This window comes from Eurosta solidaginis, chromosome 5 (assembly GCF_040869045.1).
Source record: "Eurosta solidaginis isolate ZX-2024a chromosome 5, ASM4086904v1, whole genome shotgun sequence".
Classification (NCBI taxonomy): Eukaryota; Metazoa; Arthropoda; class Insecta; order Diptera; family Tephritidae; genus Eurosta; species Eurosta solidaginis.
This window is the reverse complement of record NC_090323.1, coordinates 234,012,913-234,028,488: the sequence shown is the minus strand read 5'-3', so window position 1 is coordinate 234,028,488 and position 15,576 is coordinate 234,012,913.

Below are 15,576 nucleotides of genomic sequence, written 5' to 3'. Positions count from 1 at the left end.
TGGACTGCCGTTAGAGGATATTGATGACAATTTGTGATCGGTCGCGGCTGTTAGGTGGGGCGAAGCACTGCTACAACAACAACAACAATTGCCTGATTCCCTATCTGCGCTTCGAGGGCGATCTTAAGGCCACAATAGAGGTGGACCGTTGGCGCAAGGGTGCGCAAATGGCGTACGAGGCGATACATGTATACACAGATGGTTCCAAAGTAGTGGAAGGAGTAGGGTCTGCGGTATACTGTGCTGATCCGGAAATAAGCAGATCCTATAGGCTGCCGGATTACTGTAGGGTTTTACAAGCGGAAATATTAGCCGTAACCAAAGCAGTAGAAACCCTGGAAGAGAATAGCTTAAGCTGCAACCGTGTTAACTTTTATATTAATAGTCAAGCAGCAATTAAGGCAATAATCTCGCATAGCACAGCATCTAAATACGTGTTAGAGTATAAGCAGTCTCTGGAGAGAATCGGGACAGGGAGAAGCATACATCTATATTGGGCCACAAGGCATATGGGAATAGATGGGAATGAACAAGCGGACGAACTAGCTAAAAACGGCGCTTCCCTTGAAGCTTGCTCCGTAGACGTCCCAATTAGACTGGGCGAGAATAAGCGAAGGCGAGAGGTGCATAGGATCGACCACGCGGGAAAGGCGTGCGTTCAAGCCCGGGGCCGTAAAGTGTCGAAGATTATGTGTAGGTCTTACAACCTTAGACAAACCAAGTTGCTTCTATCATTAAAAAGAGAGGACTGTAGACTCATGACGGGTATTAGGACTGGACACTGCCTTCTGGCGTCACATGCCTTTAAATTAGGCTTGGTCAGTGATAGCAGATGTAGGAAGTTGCTCGTGCCCTGCACTTGCCAGGCTAACACTCCAGCTATTAGGAGTGATACAGCTGTCAGATCTAGAGCAGCAAGTGGCGTAAGTCCTAGGAAGCGGACGGAGTTATTTTTTCAGTTTGGTCGTTAAAACAAACTTCTGGTAACACTACGGACTCAATCAGTCTATGTGAGGTCCTCATGGACCGGCCAGTTCAAACTAACCTAACCTAGATGCCCAAAAAAATGTCCATTGTTTCGTTCACCAAGATATATACTTTCGTCTTTGAAAGCTAGGCCTCTTTCACCCAAAAATAAAATAGTGTCCAAAATTATTTATAAAATTTCTTTCCACTTTTGAGTTTCAGTGATTAGCTGGTCATTGATAAGTGTATCAATTGTAGCCTCCTTTTGAATTAGATTTTGTAAACATCGCCATTGAATATAACATTTAATGTGATCCTGAGTATTTTCGTGTGATGACAGTTTATCGTATAGCTTCTTCCATACCTGAAATTTCGAATATCCGCCAGGACTACAAATTTAAGGTCGATTTAAAGTCTTAGTGCTTAACAGACGACAGGGTAGGCAATAAAAAGCATTGTTACTGGCACTCCACACTAACCAGTTACGCTTCACTTTCTCTCCGTTTGGCAAGATTCTGTTTGACAAAGCGGTAGGAAATCCCTCGTCATGACAATCACGTGGAAAAATAACAGAACACTTTTGATGACATCGACGAACTATTTCGTTGACTTCTTCAGATCGCAAAAACTCATTATTCGCGGTACCGGTATCGAAGTCGCTTAAATAATCTGGACGTTGATACAGAGTTGGTGGTATTGTTGGAAGACTTTTTGAAGATGAACCTCATCAGTGTCACCACGAATACTTTACGATTTCGGATTCATGTAAATATACATTTTTGCTTTATGTTTTTATTTTCTCCTCACTGTTCGAAGACCCAGGCAAAAAATCAATATTCCTTTCTTTTGAAATTCGGTTTAAAATTTGCACATGCAACTACCAAAGACTCTCCTGTATTAAAAAAAATTTCTTAGTACCTCTAAACCGCGGGATAACGATGGTATTAACAAAGCAGTAATCGACGGTATATTGGTAGAAGATGAACTTGCCTTGGTAAATGGCCTTAACAAATTTTTTATAAATAGTGTGATAGAAATAAATAACAATATAGAATATTTCGATATAGCACTCAATGGTAGTCAAGCCAATTCTGAATTTAAGTTTCCTAAAATAACGACTGATGAAGTTATAAAAATCCTGCAAGAGTTTGAATACAAAATAGGCGGCAGGAACATTCTGTCGGATGGCGTAATGAAGGACTCTATAGTGTATACAGAATTTTTCTATGCCCAAATAATTAATAGCAGTTTGGAAGATGGTATTGTACCAGAAAAGTGGAAAATGTCAACGGTGATTCCAGTTGAAAAAATTAAAAAGACAATACAGCCAGAAGAGCTTAGACCCATAAACACCATACCAAGTGACGCTAAAATCCTTGAAGTGTATGATAAGCATCAATTGGTAAAATATCTATACTTAAACAAAATACTTGTCAATCAACAGTCGGGTTTTAGGAAAAAACATTCGTGTGAAACAGCTCTTAACTTTGTGATATCGGAGTGGAAAGATGATCTAAATAATAAGAAGTTGGAGGTTGCTGTCCTTCTTGACCATAAAAGAGCCTTCGAAACGGTAGATAGGGAAATCCTTATCAAGAAACTTCAACAAATTGGTATTAAAGACATAGAGCTTGCTTGGTTCCGCAGTTATTTAAAACATAGGAAACAGCGAACAGTTATAAAAACAGCGATATCTGATGTATTGGAAGTGCCCATAGGCTTACCACAAGGCTCGGTCCTAGCACCAGTATTGTTCCTAATATATATAAATGATATATATAGTTAATGCGATACAAGACTGTGATATCAAACAATTTGCGGATGATGTATTACTTATGATCAGTGATAATAATATTACTACTGCGGTATTAAAAATGCAAAATGATCTCAACAACTTATACACATGGCTATGTGCGAATAGGCTAAAGCTTAATATAAACAAAACGAAATATATGGTCATAACAAGGAAAAATATTAATGATGAGGACTTAAGTGGGCTAAAAAAAAAAAATAATGAAAGCATACAAAAAGTTAATAGCATAAAATATTTAGGGATTATAATTGATAACAAACTTAAATTTGAAGAACATGTAAACACACACAGTTGGGAAAGTCGCGAAAAAGATTGGTGTTGTGCAGAGATCTACCAAGTACATATAAGAAAAATATAAAATAATTATTTATAAATCTATTATTGTACCACACTTTGTGTACTGCCCATCGATATTATTCATAATAGCGGACAAAGAAATTGATAAACTACAAAAGCTTCAAAATAGATGTATGAGGTTTATACTTAAAAAACGTAGAGATGCTAGAACGGCTGATATGTTAAAAAAGTTGAACTGGTTGGGTGTCAAACAAAAAATTTATTTTCATACCATGAAATTGATATTTAATATAAAACATGGAAATGTACCTGAATATTTAAGTAGTAACGTAGTTCTAGTGGAGCAAACACACAATATAAATACTAGAAATAGACATAATTTTAAATTGCCATTTTTTCGAACAGAAATAGATAAGCAAAACATTTTTTACAAAGGGCTAAAGAGTTACAACGAGCTCCCATTGGAAATTAAAAACTGCAATGAAATCTTACTTTTTAAGGCAAAATTATATGAATTTTGTAAAACTCTACCTATAAGATAGAATAGTACTATTTTGTATCTTGAATTAGGCTTTAAGCCGTAATAAATAAATAACTAACTAACTAACCCCAGGCCTGGGGGAATCCCCTCCTTCCCCCTCCCAACTCGTCGGGACTGTGTACACATATCTAATTAACAACACAATTCAACTCTGCGAATACATCTATAAACAACTATTTACTAGGAAATTTTCTTTTGAAAAACTGAAGCAAGTGTTTTGTTAAAGATGAGCTCATTTCATTTCGCAGAAATGTGCATAAGTACCGTAAAAAATCAGATTGTTCAACTAATTAAAAAAAAAACAAGATGCTTTTTTGTACTATTCCTGAAATCTATAAGAAAAATTTTTGTTTATTTTTTATATACAAGACCCAATTAGGTATAAATGGCGTGAACAAAATTTATCACGTAGTACCTTATATTTAAAAACAGCTTGGAAACAGATAAAACTAATTAGGTGGACCATTTGTTCCTTTCTGTATTTATTCATTAAAAATACGGCCATTGTACACATATCTAATTAATAACACTATTCAACTCTGCGAATACATATATAAACAACTATTTACTAGGAAATTTTCTTTTGAAAAAATGAAGGAAGTGTTTTGTTAAAGATGAGCTCATTTCATTTCGCAGAAATGTGCATAAGTACCGTAAAAAATCAGATTGTTCAACTAATTAAAAAAATCAATATGCTTTTTTGTACTATTCCTGAAATCTATAAGAAAAAGTTTTTGTTTATTTTTTATATACAAGACCCAATTAGGTATAAATCGCGTCAACAAAATTTATCACGTAGTACCTTATACTTAAAAGCAGTTTGGAAACAGATAAAACTAAGTAAGTGGACCATTTGTTCCTTTCTGTATTTATTCATTAAAAAAACGGCTATTGTACACATATCTAATTAATAACACTATTCAACTCTGCGAATACATATATAATCAACTATTTACTAGGAAATTTTCTTTTGAAAAAGTGAAGCAAGTGTTTTTTTAAAGCTGAGCTCATTTCATTTCGCAGGAATATGCATAAGTACCTGAAAAAATCCGATTGTTCAACTAATTAAAAAAAACAAGATGCTTTTTTGTACTATTCCTGAAATCTATAAGAAAAAGGTTTTGTTTATTTTTTATATACAAGACCCAATTAGGTATAAATCGCGTCAACAAAATTTATCACGTAGTACCTTATACTTAAAAACAGCTTGGAAACAGATAAAACTAATTAGGTGGACCATTTGTTCCTTTCTGTATTTATTCATTAAAAATACGGCTATTGTACACATATCTAATTAGGAACACTATTCAACTCTGCGAATACATATATAATCAACTATTTACTAGGAAATTTTCTTTTGAAAAAGTGAAGCAAGTGTTTTTTTAAAGCTGAGCTCATTTCATTTCGCAGGAATATGCATAGGTACCTGAAAAAATCCGATTGTTCAACTAATTAAAAAAAACAAGATGCTTTTTTGTACTATTCCTGAAATCTATAAGAAAAAGGTTTTGTTTATTTTTTATATACAAGACCCAATTCGGTATAAATCGCGTCAACAAAATTTATCACGTAGCACCTTATACTTAAAAGCAGTTTGGAAACAGATAAAACTAAGTAAGTGGACCATTTGTTCCTTTCTGTATTTATTCATTAAAAAAACGGCTATTGTACACATATCTAATTAATAACACTATTCAACTCTGCGAATACATATATAATCAACTATTTACTAGGAAATTTTCTTTTGAAAAAGTGAAGCAAGTGTTTTTTTAAAGCTGAGCTCATTTCATTTCGCAGGAATATGCATAAGTACCTGAAAAAACCCGATTGTTCAACTAATTAAAAAAAAACAAGATGCTTTTTTGTACTATTCCTGAAATCTATAAGAAAAAGGTTTTGTTTATTTTTTATATACAAGACCCAATTCGGTATAAATCGCGTCAACAAAATTTATCACGTAGTACCTTATACTTAAAAACAGCTTGGAAACAGATAAAACTAATTAGGTGGACCATTTGTTCCTTTCTGTATTTATTCATTAAAAATACGGCTATTGTACACATATCTAATTAGTAACACTATTCAACTCTGCGAATACATATATAATCAACTATTTACTAGGAAATTTTCTTTTGAAAAAGTGAAGCAAGTGTTTTTTTTAAGCTGAGCTCATTTCATTTCGCAGGAATATGCATAAGTATCTGAAAAAATCCGATTGTTCAACTAATTAAAAAAAACAAGATGCTTTTTTGTACTATTCCTGAAATCTATAAGAAAAAGGTTTTGTTTATTTTTTATATACAAGACCCAATTCGGTATAAATCGCGTCAACAAAATTTATCACGTAGTACCTTATATTTAAAAATAGCTTGGAAACAGATAAAACTAATTAATTGGACCCTTTATTCCTTTCTGTATTTATTCATTAAAAATACGGCTATTGTACACATATCTAATTAGTAACACTATTCAGCTCTGCGAATACATATATAATCAACTATTTACTAGGAAATTTTCTTTTGAAAAACTGAAGCAAGTGTTGTGTTAAAGCTGAGCTCATTTCATTTCGCAGGAATATGCATAAGTACCTGAAAAAATCCGATTATTCAACTAATTAAAAAAACAAGATGCTTTTTTGTACTATTCCTGAAATCTATAAGAAAAAGGTTTTGTTTATTTTTTATATACAAGACCCAATTAGGTATAAATCGCGTGAACAAAATTTAGCACGTAGTACCTTATACTTAAAAACAGCTTGGAAACAGATAAAACTAATTAGGTGGACCATTTGTTCCTTTCTGTATTTATTCATTAAAAATACGGCTATTGTACACATATCTAATTAGTAACACTATTCAATTCTGCGAATACATATATAATCAACTATTTACTAGGAAATTTTCTTTTGAAAAAGTGAAGCAAGTGTTTTTTTAAAGCTGAGCTCATTTCATTTCGCAGGAATATGCATAGGTACCTGAAAAAATCCGATTGTTTAACTAATTAAAAAAAACAAGATGCTTTTTTGTACTATTCCTGAAATCTATAAGAAAAAGGTTTTGTTTATTTTTTATATACAAGACCCAATTCGGTATAAATCGCGTCAACAAAATTTATCACGTAGTACCTTATACTTAAAAACAGCTTGGAAACAGATAAAACTAATTAGCTGGACCATTTGTTCCTTTCTGTATTTATCCATTAAAAATACGGCTATTGTACACATATCTAATTAGTAACACTATTCAACTCTGCGAATACATAAATAATCAACTATTTACTAGGAAATTTTCTTTTGAAAAAGTGAAGCAAGTGTTTTTTTAAAGCTGAGCTCATTTCATTTCGCAGGAATATGCATAGGTACCTGAAAAAATCCGATTGTTCAACTAATTAAAAAAAACAAGATGCTTTTTTGTACTATTCCTGAAATCTATAAGAAAAAGGTTTTGTTTATTTTTTATATACAAGACCCAATTCGGTATAAATCGCGTCAACAAAATTTATCACGTAGTACCTTATATTTAAAAATAGCTTGGAAACAGATAAAACTAATTAATTGGACCCTTTATTCCTTTCTGTATTTATTCATTAAAAATACGGCTATTGTACACATATCTAATTAGTAACACTATTCAACTCTGCGAATACATAAATAATCAACTATTTACTAGGAAATTTTCTTTTGAAAAAGTGAAGCAAGTGTTTTTTTAAAGCTGAGCTCATTTCATTTCGCAGGAATATGCATAAGTACCTGAAAAAATCCGATTGTTCAACTAATTAAAAAAAACAAGATGCTTTTTTGTACTATTCCTGAAATCTATAAGAAAAAGGTTTTGTTTATTTTTTATATACAAGACCCAATTCGGTATAAATCGCGTCAACAAAATTTATCACGTAGTACGTTATATTTAAAAACAGCTTGGAAACAGATAAAACTAATTAATTGGACCCTTTATTCCTTTCTGTATTTATTCATTAAAAATACGGCTATTGTACACATATCTAATTAGTAACACTATTCAACTCTGCGAATACATAAATAATCAACTATTTACTAGGAAATTTTCTTTTGAAAAAGTGAAGCAAGTGTTTTTTTAAAGCTGAGCTCATTTCATTTCGCAGGAATATGCATAGGTACCTGAAAAAATCCGATTGTTTAACTAATTAAAAAAAACAAGATGCTTTTTTGTACTATTCCTGAAATCTATAAGAAAAAGGTTTTGTTTATTTTTTATATACAAGACCCAATTCGGTATAAATCGCGTCAACAAAATTTATCACGTAGTACCTTATACTTAAAAACAGCTTGGAAACAGATAAAACTAATTAGCTGGACCATTTGTTCCTTTCTGTATTTATCCATTAAAAATACGGCTATTGTACACATATCTAATTAGTAACACTATTCAACTCTACGAATACATAAATAATCAACTATTTACTAGGAAATTTTCTTTTGAAAAAGTGAAGCAAGTGTTTTTTTAAAGCTGAGCTCATTTCATTTCGCAGGAATATGCATAGGTACCTGAAAAAATCCGATTGTTCAACTAATTAAAAAAAACAAGATGCTTTTTTGTACTATTCCTGAAATCTATAAGAAAAAGGTTTTGTTTATTTTTTATATACAAGACCCAATTCGGTATAAATCGCGTCAACAAAATTTATCACGTAGTACGTTATATTTAAAAACAGCTTGGAAACAGATAAAACTAATTAATTGGACCCTTTATTCCTTTCTGTATTTATTCATTAAAAATACGGCTATTGTACACATATCTAATTAGTAACACTATTCAACTCTGCGAATACATAAATAATCAACTATTTACTAGGAAATTTTCTTTTGAAAAAGTGAAGCAAGTGTTTTTTTAAAGCTGAGCTCATTTCATTTCGCAGGAATATGCATAGGTACCTGAAAAAATCCGATTGTTCAACTAATTAAAAAAAACAAGATGCTTTTTTGTACTATTCCTGAAATCTATAAGAAAAAGGTTTTGTTTATTTTTTATATACAAGACCCAATTCGGTATAAATCGCGTCAACAAAATTTATCACGTAGTACCTTATATTTAAAAATAGCTTGGAAACAGATAAAACTAATTAATTGGACCCTTTATTCCTTTCTGTATTTATTCATTAAAAATACGGCTATTGTACACATATCTAATTAGTAACACTATTCAACTCTGCGAATACATAAATAATCAACTATTTACTAGGAAATTTTCTTTTGAAAAAGTGAAGCAAGTGTTTTTTTAAAGCTGAGCTCATTTCATTTCGCAGGAATATGCATAAGTACCTGAAAAAATCCGATTGTTCAACTAATTAAAAAAAACAAGATGCTTTTTTGTACTATTCCTGAAATCTATAAGAAAAAGGTTTTGTTTATTTTTTATATACAAGACCCAATTCGGTATAAATCGCGTCAACAAAATTTATCACGTAGTACGTTATATTTAAAAACAGCTTGGAAACAGATAAAACTAATTAATTGGACCCTTTATTCCTTTCTGTATTTATTCATTAAAAATACGGCTATTGTACACATATCTAATTAGTAACACTATTCAACTCTGCGAATACATAAATAATCAACTATTTACTAGGAAATTTTCTTTTGAAAAAGTGAAGCAAGTGTTTTTTTAAAGCTGAGCTCATTTCATTTCGCAGGAATATGCATAGGTACCTGAAAAAATCCGATTGTTTAACTAATTAAAAAAAACAAGATGCTTTTTTGTACTATTCCTGAAATCTATAAGAAAAAGGTTTTGTTTATTTTTTATATACAAGACCCAATTCGGTATAAATCGCGTCAACAAAATTTATCACGTAGTACGTTATATTTAAAAATAGCTTGGAAACAGATAAAACTAATTAATTGGACCCTTTATTCCTTTCTGTATTTATTCATTAAAAATACGGCTATTGTACACATATCTAATTAGTAACACTATTCAACTCTGCGAATACATATATAATCAATTATTTACTAGGAAATTTTCTTTTGAAAAACTGAAGCAAGTGTTGTGTTAAAGCTGAGCTCATTTCATTTCGCAGGAATATGCATAAGTACCTGAAAAAATCCGATTATTCAACTAATTAAAAAAACAAGATGCTTTTTTGTACTATTCCTGAAATCTATAAGAAAAAGGTTTTGTTTATTTTTTATATACAAGACCCAATTAGGTATAAATCGCGTCAACAAAATTTATCACGTAGTACCTTATACTTAAAAACAGCTTGGAAACAGATAAAACTAATTAGCTGGACCATTTGTTACTTTCTGTATTTATCCATTAAAAATACGGCTATTGTACACATATCTAATTAGTAACACTATTCAATTCTGCGAATACATATATAATCAACTATTTACTAGGAAATTTTCTTTTGAAAAAGTGAAGCAAGTGTTTTTTTAAAGCTGAGCTCATTTCATTTCGCAGGAATATGCATAAGTACCTGAAAAAATCCGATTGTTCAACTAATTAAAAAAAACAAGATGCTTTTTTGTACTATTCCTGAAATCTATAAGAAAAAGGTTTTGTTTATTTTTTATATACAAGACCCAATTCGGTATAAATCGCGTCGACAAAATTTATCACGTAGTACCTTATATTTAAAAACAGCTTGGAAACAGATAATACTAATTAATTGGACCCTTTATTCCTTTCTGTGTTTATTAATTAAAAATACGGCTATTGTACACATATCTAATTAGTAACACTATTCAACTCTGCGAATATATAAATAATCAACTATTTACTAGGAAATTTTCTTTTGAAAAAGTGAAGCAAGTGTTTTTTTAAAGCTGAGCTCATTTCATTTCGCCGGAATATGCATAGGTACCTGAAAAAATCCGATCGTTCAACTAATTAAAAAAAAAACAAAGTGCTTTTTTGTACTATTCCTGAAATCTATAAGAAAAAGGTTTTGTTTATTTTTTATATACAAGACCCAATTCGGTATAAATCGCGTCAACAAAATTTATCACGTAGTACCTTATACTTAAAAACAGCTTGGAAACAGATAAAACTAATTAATTGGACCCTTTATTCCTTTCTGTGTTTATTAATTAAAAATACGGCTATTGTACACATATCTAATTAGTAACACTATTCAATTCTGCGAATACATATATAATCAACTATTTACTAGGAAATTTTCTTTTGAAAAAGTGAAGCAAGTGTTTTTTTAAAGCTGAGCTCATTTCATTTCGCAGGAATATGCATAGGTACCTGAAAAAATCCGATTGTTCAACTAATTATAAAAAACAAGATGCTTTTTTGTACTATTCCTGAAATCTATAAGAAAAAGGTTTTGTTTATTTTTTATATACAAGACCCAATTCGGTATAAATCGCGTCAACAAAATTTATCACGTAGTACCTTATACTTAAAAGCAGTTTGGAAACATATAAAACTAAGTAAGTGGACCATTTGTTCCTTTCTGTATTTATTCATTAAAAAAACGGCTATTGTACACATATCTAATTAATAACACTATTCAACTCTGCGAATACATATATAAACAACAATTTACTAGGAAATTTTCTTTTGAAAAACTGAAGCAAGTGTTGTGTTAAAGCTGAGCTCATTTCATTTCGCAGGAATATGCATAAGTACCTGAAAAAATCCGATTATTCAACTAATTAAAAAAAACAGGATGCTGTTTTGTACTATTCCTGAAATCTATAAGAAAAAGGTTTTGTTTATTTTTTATATACAAGACCCAATTAGGTATAAATCGCGCCAACAAAATTTATCACGTAGTACCTTATACTAAAAAGAGCTTGGAAACAGATAAAACTAAGTAAGTGGACCATTTGTGCCTTTCTGTATTTATTCATTAAAAAAACGGCTATTGTACACATATCTAATTAATAACACTATTCAACTCTGCGAATACATATATAAACAACAATTTACTAGGAAATTTTCTTTTGAAAAACTGAAGCAAGTGTTGTGTTAAAGCTGAGCTCATTTCATTTCGCAGGAATATGCATAAGTACCTGAAAAAATCCGATTGTTCAACTAATTAAAAAAAACAAGATGCTTTTTTGTACTATTCCTGAAATCTATAAGAAAAAGGTTTTGTTTATTTTTTATATACAAGACCCAATTCGGTATAAATCGCGTCAACAAAATTTATCACGTAGTACCTTATACTTAAAAGCAGTTTGGAAACAGATAAAACTAAGTAAGTGGACCATTTGTTCCTTTCTGTATTTATTCATTAAAAAAACGGCTATTGTACACATATCTAATTAATAACACTATTCAACTCTGCGAATACATATATAAACAACTATTTACTAGGAAATTTTCTTTTGAAAAACTGAAGCAAGTGTTGTGTTAAAGCTGAGCTCATTTCATTTCGCAGGAATATGCATAAGTACCTGAAAAAATCCGATTATTCAACTAATTAAAAAAAACAAGATGCTTTTTTGTACTATTCCTGAAATCTATAAGAAAAAGGTTTTGTTTATTTTTTATATACAAGACCCAATTATGTATAAATCGCGTCAACAAAATTTATCACGTAGTACCTTATACTTAAAAACAGCTTGGAAACAGATAAAACTAATTAGGTGGACCATTTGTTCCTTTCTGTATTTATTCATTAAAAATACGGCTATTGTACACATATCTAATTAGTAACACTATTCAACTCTGCGAGTACATATATAATCAACTATTTACTAGGAAATTTTCTTTTGAAAAAGTGAAGCAAGTGTTTTTTTAAAGCTGAGCTCATTTCATTTCGCAGGAATATGCTTAAGTACCTGAAAAAATCCGATTGTTCAACTAATTAAAAAAAGCAAGATGCTTTTTTGTACTATTCCTGAAATCTATAAGAAAAAGGTTTTGTTTATTTTTTATATACAAGACCCAATTTGGTATAAATCGCGTGAACAAAATTTATCACGTAGTACCTTATACTTAAAAACAGCTTGGAAACAGATAAAACTAATTGGGTGGACCATTTGTTCCTTTCTGTATTTATTCATTAAAAATACGGCCATTGTACACATATCTAATTAATAACACTATTCAACTCTGCGAATACATATATAAACAACTATTTACTAGGAAATTTTCTTTTGAAAAACTGAAGCAAGTGTTGTGTTAAAGCTGAGCTCATTTCATTTCGCAGGAATATGCATAAGTACCTGAAAAAATCCGATTGTTCAACTAATTAAAAAAAACAAGATGCTTTTTTGTACTATTCCTGAAATCTATAAGAAAAAGGTTTTGTTTATTTTTTATATACAAGACCCAATTCGCTATAAATCGCGTCAACAAAATTTATCACGTAGTACCTTATACTTAAAAACAGCTTGGAAACAGATAAAACTAATTGGGTGGACCATTTGTTCCTTTCTGTATTTATTCATTAAAAATACGGCCATTGTACACATATCTAATTAATAACACTATTCAACTCTGCGAATACATATATAAACAACTATTTACTAGGAAATTTTCTTTTGAAAAACTGAAGCAAGTGTTGTGTTAAAGCTGAGCTCATTTCATTTCGCAGGAATATGCATAAGTACCTGAAAAAATCCGATTATTCAACTAATTATAAAAAGCAAGATGCTTTTCTGTACTATTCCTGAAATCTATAAGAAAAAGGTTTTGTTTATTTTTTATATACAAGACCCAATTAGGTATAAATCGCGTCAACAAAATTTATCACGTAGTACCTTATACTTAAAAACAGCTTGGAAACAGATAAAACTAATTAGGTGGACCATTTGTTCCTTTCTGTATTTATTCATTAAAAATACGGCCATTGTACACATATCTAATTAATAACACTATTCAACTCTGCGAATACATATATAAACAACTATTTACTAGGAAATTTTCTTTTGAAAAACTGAAGCAAGTGTTTTTTTAAAGCCGAGCTCATTTCATTTCGCAGGAATATGCATAAGTACCTGAAAAAATCCGATTATTCAACTAATTAAAAAAAAACAAGATGCTTTTTTGTACTATTCCTGAAATCTATAAGAAAAAGGTTTTGTTTATTTTTTATATACAAGACCCAATTAGGTATAAATCGCGTCAACAAAATTTATCACGTAGTACCTTATACTTAAAAACAGCTTGGAAACAGATAAAACTAATTAGGTGGACCATTTGTTCCTTTCTGTATTTATTCATTAAAAATACGGCCATTGTACACATATCTAATTAATAACACTATTCAACTCTGCGAATACATATATAAACAACTATTTACTAGGAAATTTTCTTTTGAAAAACTGAAGCAAGTGTTTTTTTAAAGCTGAGCTCATTTCATTTCGCAGGAATATGCATAAGTACCTGAAAAAATCCGATTATTCAACTAATTAAAAAAAAACAAGATGCTTTATTGTACTATTCCTGAAATCTATAAGAAAAAGGTTTTGTTTATTTTTTATATACAAGACCCAATTAGGTATAAATCGCGTCAACAAAATTTAGCACGTAGTACCTTAAACTTAAAAACAGCTTGGAAACAGATAAAACTAATTAGGTGGACCATTTGTTCCTTTCTGTATTTATTCATTAAAAATACGGCCATTGTACACATATCTAATTAATAACACTATTCAACTCTGCGAATACATATATAAACAACTATTTACTAGGAAATTTTCTTTTGAAAAACTGAAGCAAGTGTTTTTTTAAAGCTGAGCTCATTTCATTTCGCAGGAATATGCATAAGTACCTGAAAAAATCCGATTATTCAACTAATTAAAAAAAACAAGATGCTTTTTTGTACTATTCCTGAAATCTATAAGAAAAAGGTTTTGTTTATTTTTTATATAGAAGACCCAATTAGGTATAAATCGCGTCAACAAAATTTATCACGTAGTACCTTATACTTAAAAACAGCTTGGAAACAGATAAAACTAATTAGGTGGACCATTTGTTCCTTTCTGTATTTATTCATTAAAAATACGGCCATTGTACACATATCTAATTAATAACACTATTCAACTCTGCGAATACATATATAAGCAAGTGTTTTTTTAAAGCTGAGCTCATTTCATTTCGCAGGAATATGCATAAGTACCTGAAAAAATCCGATTATTCAACTAATTAAAAAAAACAAGATGCTTTTTTGTACTATTCCTGAAATCTATAAGAAAAAGGTTTTGTTTATTTTTTATATACAAGACCCAATTAGGTATAAATCGCGTCAACAAAATTTATCACGTAGTACCTTATACTTAAAAACAGCTTGGAAACAGATAAAACTAATTAGGTGGACCATTTGTTCCTTTCTGTATTTATTCATTAAAAATACGGCCATTGTACACATATCTAATTAATAACACTATTCAACTCTGCGAATACATATATAAACAACTATTTACTAGGAAATTTTCTTTTGAAAAACTGAAGCAAGTGTTGTGTTAAAGCTGAGCTCATTTCATTTCGCAGGAATATGCATAAGTACCTGAAAAAATCCGATTATTCAACTAATTAAAAAAAGCAAGATGCTTTTTTGTACTATTCCTGAAATCTATAAGAAAAAGGTTTTGTTTATATTTTATATACAAGACCCAATTAGGTATAAATCGCGTCAACAAAATTTAACACGTAGTACCTTATACTTAAAAACAGCTTGGAAACAGATAAAACTAATTAGGTGGACCATTTGTTCCTTTCTGTATTTATTCATTAAAAATACGGCCATTGTACACATATCTAATTAATAACACTATTCAACTCTGCGAATACATAGATGAACAACTATTTACTAGGAAATTTTCTTTTGAAAAACTGAAGCAAGTGTTGTGTTAAAGCTGAGCTCATTTCATTTCGCAGGAATAAGTACCTGAAAAAATCCGATTATTCAACTAATTAAAAAAAACAAGATGCCTTTTTGTACTATTCCTGAAATCTATAAGAAAAAGGTTTTGTTTATTTTTTATATACAAGACCCAATTATGTATAAATCGCGT